At 37.9% G+C, this 14,214-nt stretch overlaps 1 non-coding gene across 1 annotated transcript; it reads right to left on the reverse strand.

Moving 5' to 3' along the window:
• Positions 1–570: 570 nt before the first annotated feature.
• On the reverse strand, positions 571–717 carry LOC116871998. Its single transcript, XR_004383577.1, has one exon. It is a non-coding gene; the product is annotated as a U4 spliceosomal RNA (small nuclear RNA).
• Between the last annotated feature and the right edge of the window lie 13,497 nt (positions 718–14,214).

Here is a 14,214-nt window from a genome sequence, read left to right on the forward strand (position 1 = left end):
ACCAAGGACAAACCTACATTGACACATCATTATCACCTAAAATCCATAGTTTACTTTAGGGTTCATTCATGTTGTTGTACATTCTATGGGTTTGGACAAATGTATCATGACATGTATTCATCATTAAAATATCATACCGGGTATTTTTACTGCCCCTAAAAATCCTCTATCTTCCGCCTGTTTAACCCTTCCTTCCACTCCTGGGAACCATTGATTTTGTCATTGTCCTCTACAGCTCTGTCTTTTCCAGACTGTTGTATAGCTGAACTCATTCAGTACAGAGCCTTCTCAGATTGACTTCTTTCACTTTGTAATATGCATTTAGGGTTCCTCCATGTCTTTTCATGGCTTGACAGCTCATTTCTTTTCAGTGCTGAACAATATTCCATTATCTGCCTGCACCAGTTTATTTATCCTTTTACCTACTAAAGGACATCTTGATCAATTCCAACTTTTAGCAGCTATGAATAAATATTTATTCTAGAAACTCTTTTTTTTTAGATTTATTTATTTATTTGAGACAGAGATAGAGCACGATGGGGAGGGCAGAAGAGAGAGAATCTCAAGCAGACTCTTCCCTGAGTATAAAGCCCAGTGGGGAGTCTGATCCCAAGACAGACTGAGCCCCCCCAGGTGCCCCTAGAAACATTTTTCAATTAGCAATAATCGCGCCTTGGATAAACCTCATTGGCTACGATACTGCCACTGCGCAAAGCTCCTGGAAACATTTTTAATTATTTATACTGTGAACATCAGTGTGCAGGTTTTTATATGGACATCAATTTTCAATTCCTTTGGACAAATACCAAGAAATGCAGTTTCTGGTTCACATGATAAAAGCATGTCTAGTTTTGTAAGAAACCTCCAAACTGTCCTCCAAAGTAGCTACACCATTTTGCATTCCCACCAACAATGTGTGAGCATTCCAGTTTCTCCACATTTTCATTTGCATTTGGTGCTGTCAGCACGTTGAGTTTTGACCATTTTATTTATTTTTATTTACTTATTTATTTATTTTATAGATTTTATTTATTTATTTGACACACACACAGAAAAAGAGCACACAAGCAGGGGGAGCAGCAGAAGGAGAGGGAGGAGCAGGCTTCCCACTAAGCAGGGAACCCAATGCGGGACTTGATCCCAGGACTCTGGGATCATGACCTGAGCCAAACGCAGATGTTTAACCAACCCAGGTTCCCCAGGTTTTGACCATTTTAACAGGTATATAGTGGTGTCTCATTTTTTTTTTCTTTGTGGAATCTTAATTTTTTAATTTTTTTTTCAGTCTTCCAAATTCATTGTTTATGCACCACACCCAGTGCTCCAAGCAATACGTGCCCTCCTTAATACCCACCACCAGCCTCACCCAACCCCCATCCTCCTCCCCTCCAAAACCTTCAGTTTGTTTCTCAGAGTCCACAGTCTCTCATGCTTCATCTACCTCTCTAATTTCCCCCAACTCACTTCTCCTCTCCATCTCCCAATGTCCTCAGTGTTATTTCTTATGCTCCACAAGTAAGTGAATCCATATGATAATTGACTCTCTGCTTGACTTATTTCACTCAGCATCCTGGAAGAGATTATGCTGAGTGGTGTCTCATTTTTGTTTTAACTTACCTTTCCCTGATGACATGTGATATGAAGCATCTTTTCATGTATACTTTTGCCATCTGTATACGTTCTTTGGTGAGGTGACTGTTAAAATCTTTGGTCCATTTTTTAATTGGGTTGCTTGTTTTCTTATTGTTGACTTTTAAGAGTTCTTTGTATATTTCAGAAAGCAGTCCTTTATCAGATGTGTCCTTTGGAAATATTTTCTTCTGGTCTATGGTTTATTCTAATGGTCTCAATATTGTCTTTCACAGAAGTTTTTGATTTTCATAAAGTCCAGTTTACCAACTATGTCTTTCATGTATTGTTTTTGGCATTATATGGCATTAATCTTTTGATCTTTCCTCCTGAACTGGAATGACCATTCAGAGATTGGTGTCTCCTTTTCACTGGCAAGACTCACAGGTGTGGCCAGGATGTTCTCTGAACATGTGCATCACGATGTTACAATGACAAAACTCATTGGGTGTGCAAGAAACATACTACACAAGAATCACAATCTTATATTTAGAAAAAAATTATTTCAGCCACAATTTTCAACTGCTTGACTCCCTTCATACTTAAAAAGTCCAAGAAATATATTATATACAGCAAAATAATTACACTTATCCAGAAAAAGAAGTAAATGTTACAGCAGTTGCCACAATTATACCTTTGCTTAAAAAAAAAAAAAAAAGTGCAAAGTAGAAAAGAAAAAAAAGAAATTCCTAGCTAAAAACAAAACAAACCCCCTCCCCAAAACTCAAAAATAAATAAATAAATAAAATAAAAAACAAAGTTCATTATTGCCAGAATATCAAGGAGGACATTTCCTGTAAGAGGGAAAGGGGACTTTATATAACTATGATTTTCTTAAATAAGATGATGAGACTGTGAAAATAAAAATGCAAATTATTGTTTTCAAAAACTCTCTAGTTTGGGGATGGAAAGATAACAAATGTGGCTTTGGTTTTCATCATTTCTTTCTAAAAAGCAAATCTTGCCAGTGGTTCTTTTTTGGGCAGGACAAGAGCAGGGATTTTTTTCTTCTAAGCATCATGCCTCAGATCCCATGTTGTTTTGGGGCCTGGACTATACTGATTCAAGAAAGTCAATTAGGTTCATAGACTCCCAACTTCCTGTTCAATTACATTCTGTGGGTAGCTTGAAATCAGTCAAAGTGAGGGAGCATTTACATGGCAGAAATTGGCAAACACTCAAATCTGCCCTCCCCTCCAGAGTCCATGGTTAAAGATATAGCAGCACACCATTGCCCTCATCCTATAAACTCGGACATCCATCTACCATGACTTGGTCCATGTTCCCATGGGGATCCCATCTCCCGAATGATGCTACATGCATAATGAATAAACCACTAATGTGGACTGTCCAGATTCCAACCACAACCCCTTCTCCCTTGCTTCAAGAGTTCCAATAATATAATTATAGTGAAAAGAGTTGGATGTGGAAACTGGTATTGGGTAGAAATCACAAATAATAAAAATAGTAACAGGGTGGTAGAGTCTTACTGACAGGTATATTATAAGAGCTGAGTGAATATAAATTGGGTTGAAATAAAAGCTTTCCCCATCTGATTTGGTCAGTGTACTTTTCTCAAATGCACAGGAAATAGTCAAACCTGCCCAATACTCTCAAATAGGACCAACATTTTGAAGGGTTCAATGTACTATCAGGTAAACTATTTTACTGAAACATACCTAGAATGTAGGAGTAAGTTTTATAATCCTCATCATACAAAATCTCACAGGAAGCTTAGAAAGATTAAATCATATGATAAAATTACACTGTGAGACTGTCATAATTACAAATAAAAACTTCTCATACTTAATGCCCCACACAAGGTCGCCATTCCCACATAAGATCCTAGAGTAACAAAATATGATCTCTGCATAATAAGTACTGGTATTTTGGAAACACAGTAAACATACATGTTTTTGTCTTGGAAGGATATCATTTTCAAATAAATAAATGCCATTTTGAGTCAAAAGTAAAGAAGATTGGAAATTCAAACTGGAGCATTGAAAACAGATAATTCTTTTAGAGTCTTAAAAACTCTCTTACTGCAACATATATTTTCTTGTGATAACAATTCTTCACATTTGTGTGGACATATGTATGTATATCCTATATGTGTGTGTATATATAATATATATGTATTACAGTTTAGAAAAGATTTTAGCCTTTACAGTCTCAGTCCTATTTTATTTTCACATTCCCAGGTAACAGTGAGTATTTAACTTATTTAATGTATGAATAAACTATAGTTTAGAAAGGTGATCAGTGGCTCAAATTTCCAGAGCATAGTTAATTGGTTTCTGATAGGTCTCCTCTTTTTGTATTGTCATTTTTGTATTGTCGTTTTGTATTGACATTGTGTGGAAAGACAAAAATTTCCCAGATATGGATATTTTTGCTTCACCATGTTAATTACAGTTTTAAGCTTAATCTTTGTAACACTTTTTCTTAATATTTTGAGATGCAAACTACCGCTATGGCCATTAGTATTTACAGCATGTTTTTATTTTGGACATACGATAACACTACCTACCATTGACTGCTTACTACGTGGCAATGTTGGGCTAAGCCTACATCACCTTTGCCTACATCACCTCACTCAATGACCCCAGGGTATTTTAATTATCCATATTTATAAGGAAGGAAGCAAAGCTTAAATATAAAGGGAATGTATCTAAGATCACATAATTGTAAGTATGGATTTGAGATGTGGTTCTAATTCTACAGTTTAAGAGTTTCATCAATACGTCCATATTCCTTTACTTCCCACTTAGTGCTCACTCTTCTCTGTCCCACTTTAGAGAGTTTTTCTTACACAAATCACTTCAAGTGTATTCTAACTTGAGACCAAATAACCTTAAAACAGCTGATATAGCATTGCTCTTAACTTTACTTACCTTCCTTTTGCCATGTCTTTTGTTGGTTATATATTAATTTGATATTTATCCAGTAAGAAAAGTTGATGTCTGGTCATTGTTGAGTGTGCCAGCTGTGAGGTCAGACTCACTGAGCCTGAGTCCTGATTCTGCTTACTTGTTGTGATGTGTTATGAGTCACTTACACTCCCTCTTGTATCTATTTTCTCTTCTGAATATGAGGTTAAAAATGGTGTCTCCTATTGATTTTTTATGATCAAGTGAAGCAATACATATAAGATACTTAGAATAATGCCTTACAAACAATGTTAGTTCTTATTTACAAGTATATACATCACCTATACACAAATAGGTAATGGTAGCTTGCTCAGAAGCTCTAATCAAGGAGTTATACTGCACTCTGGAAATGTTACCTGCAAATTCTTGCTTTGTAAGTCACAGCAAAAAGATCTAGCCTCTCAATGTGCTGTTAATTTGGAAGAAAACACGTGGTAGACAGTTGAAGTCAGATTGAACATTAATTCTTTAGTGCATATTTATGTAGCATCTCTGTGAGTTTTCATTTCCTACTTTACAAAATAAGAATATTAATACCTAGTTCACAGAATTGCCTAGAGGATTCCTTCTCAACCTTGTACAAGTCAGGACAAGTATAGAAACTAATCCTATCTGAGCAGCTTACAGGGGTGAAGAAGCCAGGGTCAGTCCCCTCTGGCTGTCAGTGTGGTGACCCACCTGCACCCCATTCCCAGCACCCCATGGGGAAGCTCTGGTCTAGGGAATCACAAGCAATGTCAGCAAATCCCACAGCTCCTGGCACGTGGAAGATACCATGTTAGTTCCAATTGGCTGCTTCAAAGAAATGAGAGTTACTGTATTTGGTGAGAAGTCACCAATATGACAGAGACTGAGTGATGTCTACCATGTATAATTTTTGTCATCCTGTTTCATTCTACCATGACTCTTTACCCCCACTCCCTACCATTCACCTTTTATGTTCTGTGGGCTCAGAAATTCAATTATCAAGTGTTTGAAATTACATCAAAAAGTTTGGGAAAGCTGAGTGGAGCTCTAGCATTAGGAAAATATAGGAAACCAGTGGCATTAAGGAGCAAGATCAAAAGAAGCAAAGAAAACCATTGTGTCATTTCCCCCTGATTGTTCAGGAATGCACTCTGGATCTGGTTCTTCTCCATGCAGTCTAAGACAGGCTTCATACCTTTTCTGGATGCTCTCATGTGAAGAGACCTTCAGCTACTTCACCCTGCAAAACAGTCCATTTAGTAATTAAAATGTCTAGTTTAGTATAACAATCTCAACTGGAGCCTTGGTTAATAGTTAAAGGCCTTCTGTTTCCCAAGTTGGTCCTGCTCCAGTGAGAAGCCCACAGTGGAAAGGGCTGCAAGGGCCTTCTCCTCTCTCCACCCAGCCAACTTCTGGCATTTTCTCTCTTGGAGCCCTTATAGACATTGGCCCTGCCTCCCATGACTAAGAACTGCGATTTCCAATGGGTCCTTTGTGACTCCTCTCTCAGTCCCCAGCTACGCAATTCAGCACTCCCCTGACGTCTTGCTCAGAAAGGCAGGGAGGGGCAGAAAGACCCCTCCAGACATGAGATGTCAAGCACCACCTCATCCTTCTCAGGTCTGGCCCACAGATCCACAGGACACACATACCTTAGAACTGTCATGATGGCCAGTGTAATTTCTTTTCAAAATGGACCCCCAACGCTGCTCTAAAGGTCACATAAGGCAGCTTAGGACAACCGAGATTTTTCAGGTCAAATCCATTAGTTCACTTGGTCCTTTGAATGTAAGCGGCCCACAGCGAGTTCTTATGGTGAGTAGTTGAAACCCCCTCCCTCATCCTGAGGTAAGGAAATGTCTCTCATTCCTTCCCTATAGCTGTGGGATGTGGAGGGGGTGGGCACACAGCACACCTGGATCTAAGGAAAGTCTCACCAGTCTTGAACTTTCCAAGCCACTTCAATTTCAAACCCTTTGTATCTGTAGTGAGTGCTTAAGTGTTATAGGAGAGCTTTGGAGACCCTCTTTGTGTGTTGTCCATGGCTGGTCTAGGACCTTCCTAGGGAATATGAAACTTATTCATGACTATAAGTTTATATCTACTGCTAAAACACATCAGCATTACTACTTATATTTATAGAACTTAATATTTATGGAATTGTCCAGCTGTGTGCTTTCATGCAAGTGAAATAAAAGTGTCTTAAAATCAGGAAAACTTCCTTTTTAGAAATCAGGGTTCATGCAGCAACTCTCCCAGGGCTGATACTATAACTTAGGAGAAATTCATCAATAGATTAAATAATTAGCCAATAGAGTTTTAGATGATCCCTAATAATACAATGACGTTTTGGATCATGTGAGATGGAAAATAATATTTACAATTTTAGTGTGAGAGACTGGAATTCAAGGCAACCCTGAGAGGATATTAGAGGTCAGATAAATAATTATTCCTGCTACTCTAATCCTGGGATCTTTGCCAGATTCCAACTGATTATGCTGCAACCAGGACATCCTGGTGCCTTCGTTGCCCAGCAACCATTCTCCTCCCATTTTTTGTCTCTTCCAGAGGTGCAGAATACAATGTCACTCAGGATGAAGTCGGCAGATAAGAAATGCAATCTCATTACCTCAGCCAGAGCTCATTTGGCGTGGACACAGCCTGGGCTTTAATGTCAGACAAATCCAGATTCAAACATTGACCTTGGGAAAGATAATTAACCTCTTGGCGTTTGCTTTAAAACGGGATATTACATTTCTGTCACATGCCTGAGTCTTTTCAATGGAACTGTCCCACTCACAGTACGGGGCTCAGGAAGGCAGCATTCAAGACATTCTCTGCAGGAAGACAATCACTCATAGACAGAGGTCAGTTTGTAATGTGCTTCGAAAGGGACAAACCAAAGTTCTGCCAAAATTCCAGAGAGAAGTTCTGGGAACCCCTCCACTGAAGGAAGGTGATGGTAGTTAGCCAATTCATTGATTCATTTTTTATTCAAATAATAGATACAGAGTGCCTCTTATACATTCTAGGAATTGTGCCAGGCAGCAGGGATTCAATAATGAAAGTGAACATGCTCACTGCCCTCATGCAGCTTACAGTCTAATGGGTGTGAGGACAATACAGGAGCAAACAGGAAATAAACAAGATATTTACAAGCTGTGATTATTGCTAGGAGAGAAACAGAGAGGTGGAAGGCGGTTATGTAGAAAATAACCAGAGGAGACCTAACTTAACTAGTGAGACTAGAGAAGTTCTATTGAAGAAGGGACATTTCAGATGAGACCCCAAGGAGCCTGCCAAGAAGAAGCCCTGAGTTGGGAAAGAGGGTAGAATGGATCAAAGTTATTAAAGCCCGAGACAGGATTGGCATATGCCTTAAAAGTTTCAGATATTGGGCAAGCTGAGGTAGAAGCAGTAAGACATAGAAGATTTAGCTGGCTGAGGATTTTCCAGAATACTGACTCCCAAGGGTTCCATCTGTGCGTGGTGCTAAGCATCTCAGATTTATAAAGGCCTGGTCTGGAGACCGTCCTGTGAGGCTGTTGTGCAAATGAGGAAAAACTCATACTATTCTGTAAGAGTACGATTCTATAACAGGTTGTATTCTATTAAAACCCATGTAAAACAGGGTAGGTGCTAAAAATGTTAGCTTATGGTAAAAGACATGTGAATACAGATTGGAATCTTCAATTTCTCTCTCTATCCCACCCCCCTTTTTTTTAAGATTTTAGTTATTTATTGGATGGAGAGTGAGCAAGCAGGGGGAAGGGCAGGCAGAGGGAGAAGCTCTCTCCCCACTGAGCAAGTAGCCTAACACAGGACTCAATCCCAGGAACCTGGGAGTGTGATCTGAGCCAAAAGCAGATGCCTCAATTTCTTAAGAGCAGTGACTTTTCGCTGTCCAACCTGGGCACAGCATTGGAAACACACAGCAGGTGCTCAATAAAGACATGCAAAACTCTGTAAGATATGAATAAATGAAGGGCTTGGGCGCTAGAGAGCAGCATAACAGTGAACTATTCATTAAACCCACCTCACAAATCTTAATTATTGCTTAAAGTGTTCTCATAAAGACAGGACAAAGCTACTCTGACAGTAATAACTATTGTTGTTATAAAGTCTACAGACATCTTCTTCCATAAACTCATATCCAGTCTTTTCCTCTTATTGCCTAAATTCTCTTTATGAAAATATTTATTTTTTCATTGTTATTTTCAAACTTATTTATGATAAGCAGAATATGTCAGTTTATCATTGTTTGTAGACAGGAAGAAGAACTGCCTGTAAACCTTGCCTCTGTCATTAAGTCTGTGACCTCTGAAGCACGCAAGGAAATTCTCATGACAAATTAGTATGCACATCATTTGGAGGAGGCAAATAAAATTGTACAGACTGCTGTAGCAGATTACTGTGAATGGAGCCCATTCCCTTCTAGAAAATGATGGACTGTTCCCAGCGGTCACAAGTAGAGAATATTTCTCAAACCTTGGTAACCTTTTCTTCTCTTATGCCCTGGAATCCATTTACCACAAAAAGTACATCAGCCCTATCCCACAACTCTATCACCAGCTTTAACTGAGCATTTACAACCATAGTTAAACTTATTGATTATGTATTTTTGAAATTCTCTTGACAATATCATACTTTAATACTTCAGTTTTAAATTTAAAATTATTTTCCCAGCACCATTTATTGAAGAGAGTTTTTTCTACTGGATATTTTTTCCTGGTTTATTGAAGATTATTTGACCATAGAGTTGGAGGGTCCATATCTGGGCTCTCTACTCTGTTCCACTGGTCTATGTGTCTGTTTTTGTGCCAGTACCATGCTGTCTTGGTAATCACAGCTTTGTAGTAAAGCTTGAAAACAGGCAATGTGATGTCCCCAGTTTTGTTTTTCTTTTTCAACATTTCGTTAGCAATTTGGGTCTCCTCAGGTTCCATACAAATTTTGGATTGTTTGCTTCAGCTCTTTGAAAAATGCCGGAATTTTTATCAGGATGACACTGAAAGTATAGATTGCTCTAGGCAGTATGGACATTTTAACAATGTTTATTCTTCCAATCCATGGGCATGGAATGCTCTTCCAACTTTTTGTGTCTTCTTCGATTTCTTTCATGAGCGTTCTGTGGTTCTTAGAGTACCGATCCTTTATCTCTTTGGTTAGGTTTATTCCCAGGTATCTTGTGGTTCTTGGTACTATAGTAATGGAATCAATTCTCTCATTTCCCTTTCTATATTTTCATTGTTAGTGTATAAGAAAGCAACTGATTTCTGTACAGTGATTTTGTATCCTGCCACATTACTGAATTGCTGTATGAGTTCTAGTAGTTTGGGGGTGGAGTCTTTTGAGTTTTCCATATAAAGTATCATGTCATCTGTGAAGAGAGTTTGACTTCTTCTTTGCCAATTTGAATACCTTTTATTTCTCTTCATTTTCTGGTTGCTGTTGCTAGGACTTCTAGTACTATGTTGAACAACAGTGGAGAGAGTGGACATCCTTGTCGTGTTCCTGATCTGAAAAGGAAGGCTGTCAGCTTTTCCCCAATGAGAATGATATTTGCTGTGGGTTTTTCATAGATAGATTTTATGGAGTTGAGGAAGGTTAGCTCTCTCCTTATACTTTGAAACATTTAAATCAGGAACGGATGCTGTATCTTGTCAAATGCTTTTTCTGCGTCAATTGAGAGGACCACGTGGTTCTTCTCTCTTCTCGTATTGATTTGTTCTATAACATTGTTTGATTTGCAAATGTTGAACCACTCTTGCATCCCATGAATAAATCCCACCTGGTCATGGTGGATAATCTTTTTAATGTACTGTTGGATCCAATTAGCTAGGATCTTGTTGAGAATATTGGCTTCCATATTCATCAGGGATATTGGTCTGAAATTCTCCTTCTTGATGGGGTCTTTGCCTGATTTGGGGATCAGGGTAATGCTGGCTTCATAGAAAGAGTCTGGAAGTTTTCCTTCTGTTTCTATCTTTTGAAACAGCTTCGGGAGAATAGGTATTATTTCTTCTTTGATATTTGGTAGAATTCCCCAGGGAATCCGTCGGATCCTGGGATCTTGTTTTTTTGGGGGAGGTTTTTGATCACTTCTTCAATCCCGTTATGAGATATTGGTCTATTCAGGTTGTCAATTTCTTCCTGATTCAGTTTTGGAAGTTTATAGGTTCCCAGAAATGCATCCATTTCATCTATGTTGCTTAACTTATTGGCATATAACTGTTGATAATAATTTCTGATGATTGTTTCTATTTCCTTGGTGTTAGTCATGATCTCTCCCTTTTCATTCATAATTTTATTAATTTGGGTCCTCTCTCTTTTATTTTGGATTAGTTTGGCCAGTGGTTTATCAATCAGTTGAGGAGGGTATGTGCTATGGTGAGTGCTGTGAATTGTGTAAGACTGATGAATCACAGACCTGTACCCCTGAAACAAATAGTACATTGCATGTTGATAAAAATAAATTAATTAAATAAAAAAATCATTTCCAATTTTAATAATTTCCAAAGCCACCCAAAATAATTATAGGGTAATGGTAATTCAACAAAAGAAAAGAAAAATGTGTATTACCCCACTCACCAGATAACATGGTACTACCTTTGTAGCAAATGTCTTATACCTGCCACCATTATTAAAATTTATTATATATTTGCATATTTCATATTTTTAATATTATATATTATCCATGATGTTAATAAACCATTTATCATAACTTATCCATATATAAAGTCATTTTACATGCTTTTAGTAACCATATATGTTTATATATAATATACATACATACATATATGTATATCAGAATTTAATTTTACCAAGAAATAGTAATTATAGTAATTATTTCTTGACATGGAACTAGTTTTCAACTTCTCATCCTTATAAATAATGCCCCAATAAACAACATCTTTAACTAAATTTTGCACATACTTCTAATTCCCTAGGAATATGGAAATGAAATTTATTAACCTAGACTTTATACAGTCTTAGACATATAACACCATTGCAAGTTGCCCTCCAAAAAGGTAAAATTTCTGCTCCTACCTTCACAGTATGATACAATCACATTCTAAAACAAAAACAAGGAGAAGTTATCATGTAATGGGCAAACTGAACCAATATAAAATTGTGTTAATTTTAATTGATGAGTTAATGCTAATAATAATTACACACTAATTTTGATGAAGGAGTATGTCTCAGAATCACCTTAGAAAAATAGCCATCTCCAGAGGACATGAACAGACATTTCTGCAAAGAACACATCCAGATGGCCAACAGACACATGAAAAAGTGTTCCACATCACTTGGCATCGGGGAAATACAAATCAAAACCACAATGAGATATCACCTCACACCAGTCAGAATGGCTAAAATTAACAAGTCAGGAAATGACAGATGCTGGCGAGGATGCAGAAAAATGGGAACCCTCCTACACTGTTGGTGGGAATGCAAGCTGGTGCAACCACTCTGGAAAACAGCATGGGGGTTCCTCAAAAAGTTGAAAATAGAGCTACCCTATGACCCAGCAATTGCACTACTGGGTATTTACCCTAAAGATATAAACATGGTGATCCGAAGGGGCACGTGCACCCGAATGTTTATAGCAGCAATGTCCACAATAGCCAAACTATGGAAAGAACCTAGATGTCCATCAACAGATGAATGGATACGTCAGTTTCTCTGGGACAGTCCTGGTTTATTTTGTGCTAGTCTGGTGAACTTGCAGCTCACCATGAGAGCATTCATATATACACAATGAAATACAATGCAGCCATCAAAAGAAATGAAATCTTGCCATTCGCGATGACATGGATGGAACTAGAGGGTATCATGCTTAGTGAAATAAGTCAAACGGAGAAAGACAACTATCATATGATCTCCCTGATATGAGGAAGTGGAGATGCAACAGTGGGAGGTTTGGGGGGGTAGGAAAAGAATAAATGAAACAAGATGGGATTGAGAGGGAGACAAAGCATAAGAGACTCTTAATCTCACAAAACAAACTGAGGGTTGCCAGGGGGAAGGGTGGTAGCGAGAGCGTGGTGAGGTTATGTGTTATGGTAAGTGCTGTGAAGTGTGGAAACCTGGCGATTCAAAGACTTGTACCCCTGGGGCTAATAATACATTATATGTTTATAAAAAAATTTTAAAAATTCTTAAAAAAATTTAAAAAAAGAAAATTAGCCATCGCTGCCTCAAAGGAGACAACAGTGAAAAGAGTTTAAATTCTGACTCAGTTTGGAGACCGTTTGATTACAATGTGGTTTGACTCAGAAGCATAAATTGCTCTGAAGGCTGCTGGGCCCTGCCATCACACAGCAGAGCACAGGCAGGAAATGACACAGCACGTTAGGCTTTTGTTTATGAAACACACATTCAGGAGACATACTGAGCCACTATTGTCTGCTCAGTGTTCTTCTAGGCAGGACAGCAAGCAAAAATAAACTGTAGGTATGTTTCTAATCCTCCAGAATCTTATTCATTTAAGAGAAAACACATATACCAGTGAAAAATTTCATGTCCATACAAGAAAATATATGAAGAATAACAATTGAGTTGTGCAAGTCAGTATTAAGTAATAGCAGTCTGGGGAAAAAAGAAAATCTGGGGTCATTTAATTAAGAACTTATTTATTCATTCATTTATTTATTTAAGTATGTAAGTTTTTAAGTTTTTTATTTTATTTCCAGTGTAGTTAACAAGCAGTGTTACGTTCGTCTAGGTAAACAAAATAGTGATTCAGCAATTTTATACATTACTCGCTGCTCATCATGAGAAGTGTACTCTTTAATCCGCATCCCCTATTTTACCCATCCCCCTGGATTCATGGGAAAAAGTGAAATTTGAACTGGATATTGTAGAGAGGGTAGGATTGAGATAGGAAGAAAAGCAATATGATCCAATGAAATGAAAATAAGCATGTCATAATTACTTTTCACTAGTCCCCTTGGATTAGAATTGGAAGATTCTATTGGGCAAGTGTAGAACATAATGTGGAAAGATTTGTTTGGACCAGATATGAAAGCATTGGATTGGATAAAAACAAACAAACAAAAAAAAACCCCAGAAACTCCACTTTGGTTTTTAAATTAAAATATCATTTAAAGGTTTCTGTGTAGAGAAATAAAATGAAAGTCACCATTCATCTTCTCATGCTGGCATGCATATAAATAGGTTTGAAGACCTACTGTGAACCACATATAGAAAAGAGATTTAGATTCTTTTTAGAAGTATTTGTACATGGTGTGCCAGGCTGGCTCAGTCAGTAGAGCATGTGACTCTTGATCTCAGGGTTCTGAGTTTGAGCCCATTATGGGTGTAAGGGTTACTTAAAATCTTAAAAAAAAAAAAAAAAAAGTGTCTGTATTCAGAAAGCCTACCGCTTGGGCAGAAACACTCATTGTTGTTAACTTTACCTTGGTTCTGCTGCTGTAGACAAATCAGAAATGAGAATTCTTGTAGAAAAGACACTCTTCCCTTGTCATATGTGCCCATAATCTGGAACTTGGGCAATAGAATGGCTTCTGGTGTCCCCCCATGCTATGAACTTGCAGCTCACCATGAGAGCAGTAATTTATCTTCAATGTGGAAATGGAACTTTTTCTAGCGCTCTTTTTTGGAAACAGCCTGCCACATCCTCTACTCATTCATTCTGTGACCTTTCTGAATGGGCTCAGCCCCC

Source organism: Lontra canadensis, unplaced genomic scaffold (assembly GCF_010015895.1).
Source record: "Lontra canadensis isolate GAN:19392208 unplaced genomic scaffold, GSC_riverotter_1.0 scaffold1, whole genome shotgun sequence".
NCBI classification, from domain to species: Eukaryota; Metazoa; Chordata; class Mammalia; order Carnivora; family Mustelidae; genus Lontra; species Lontra canadensis.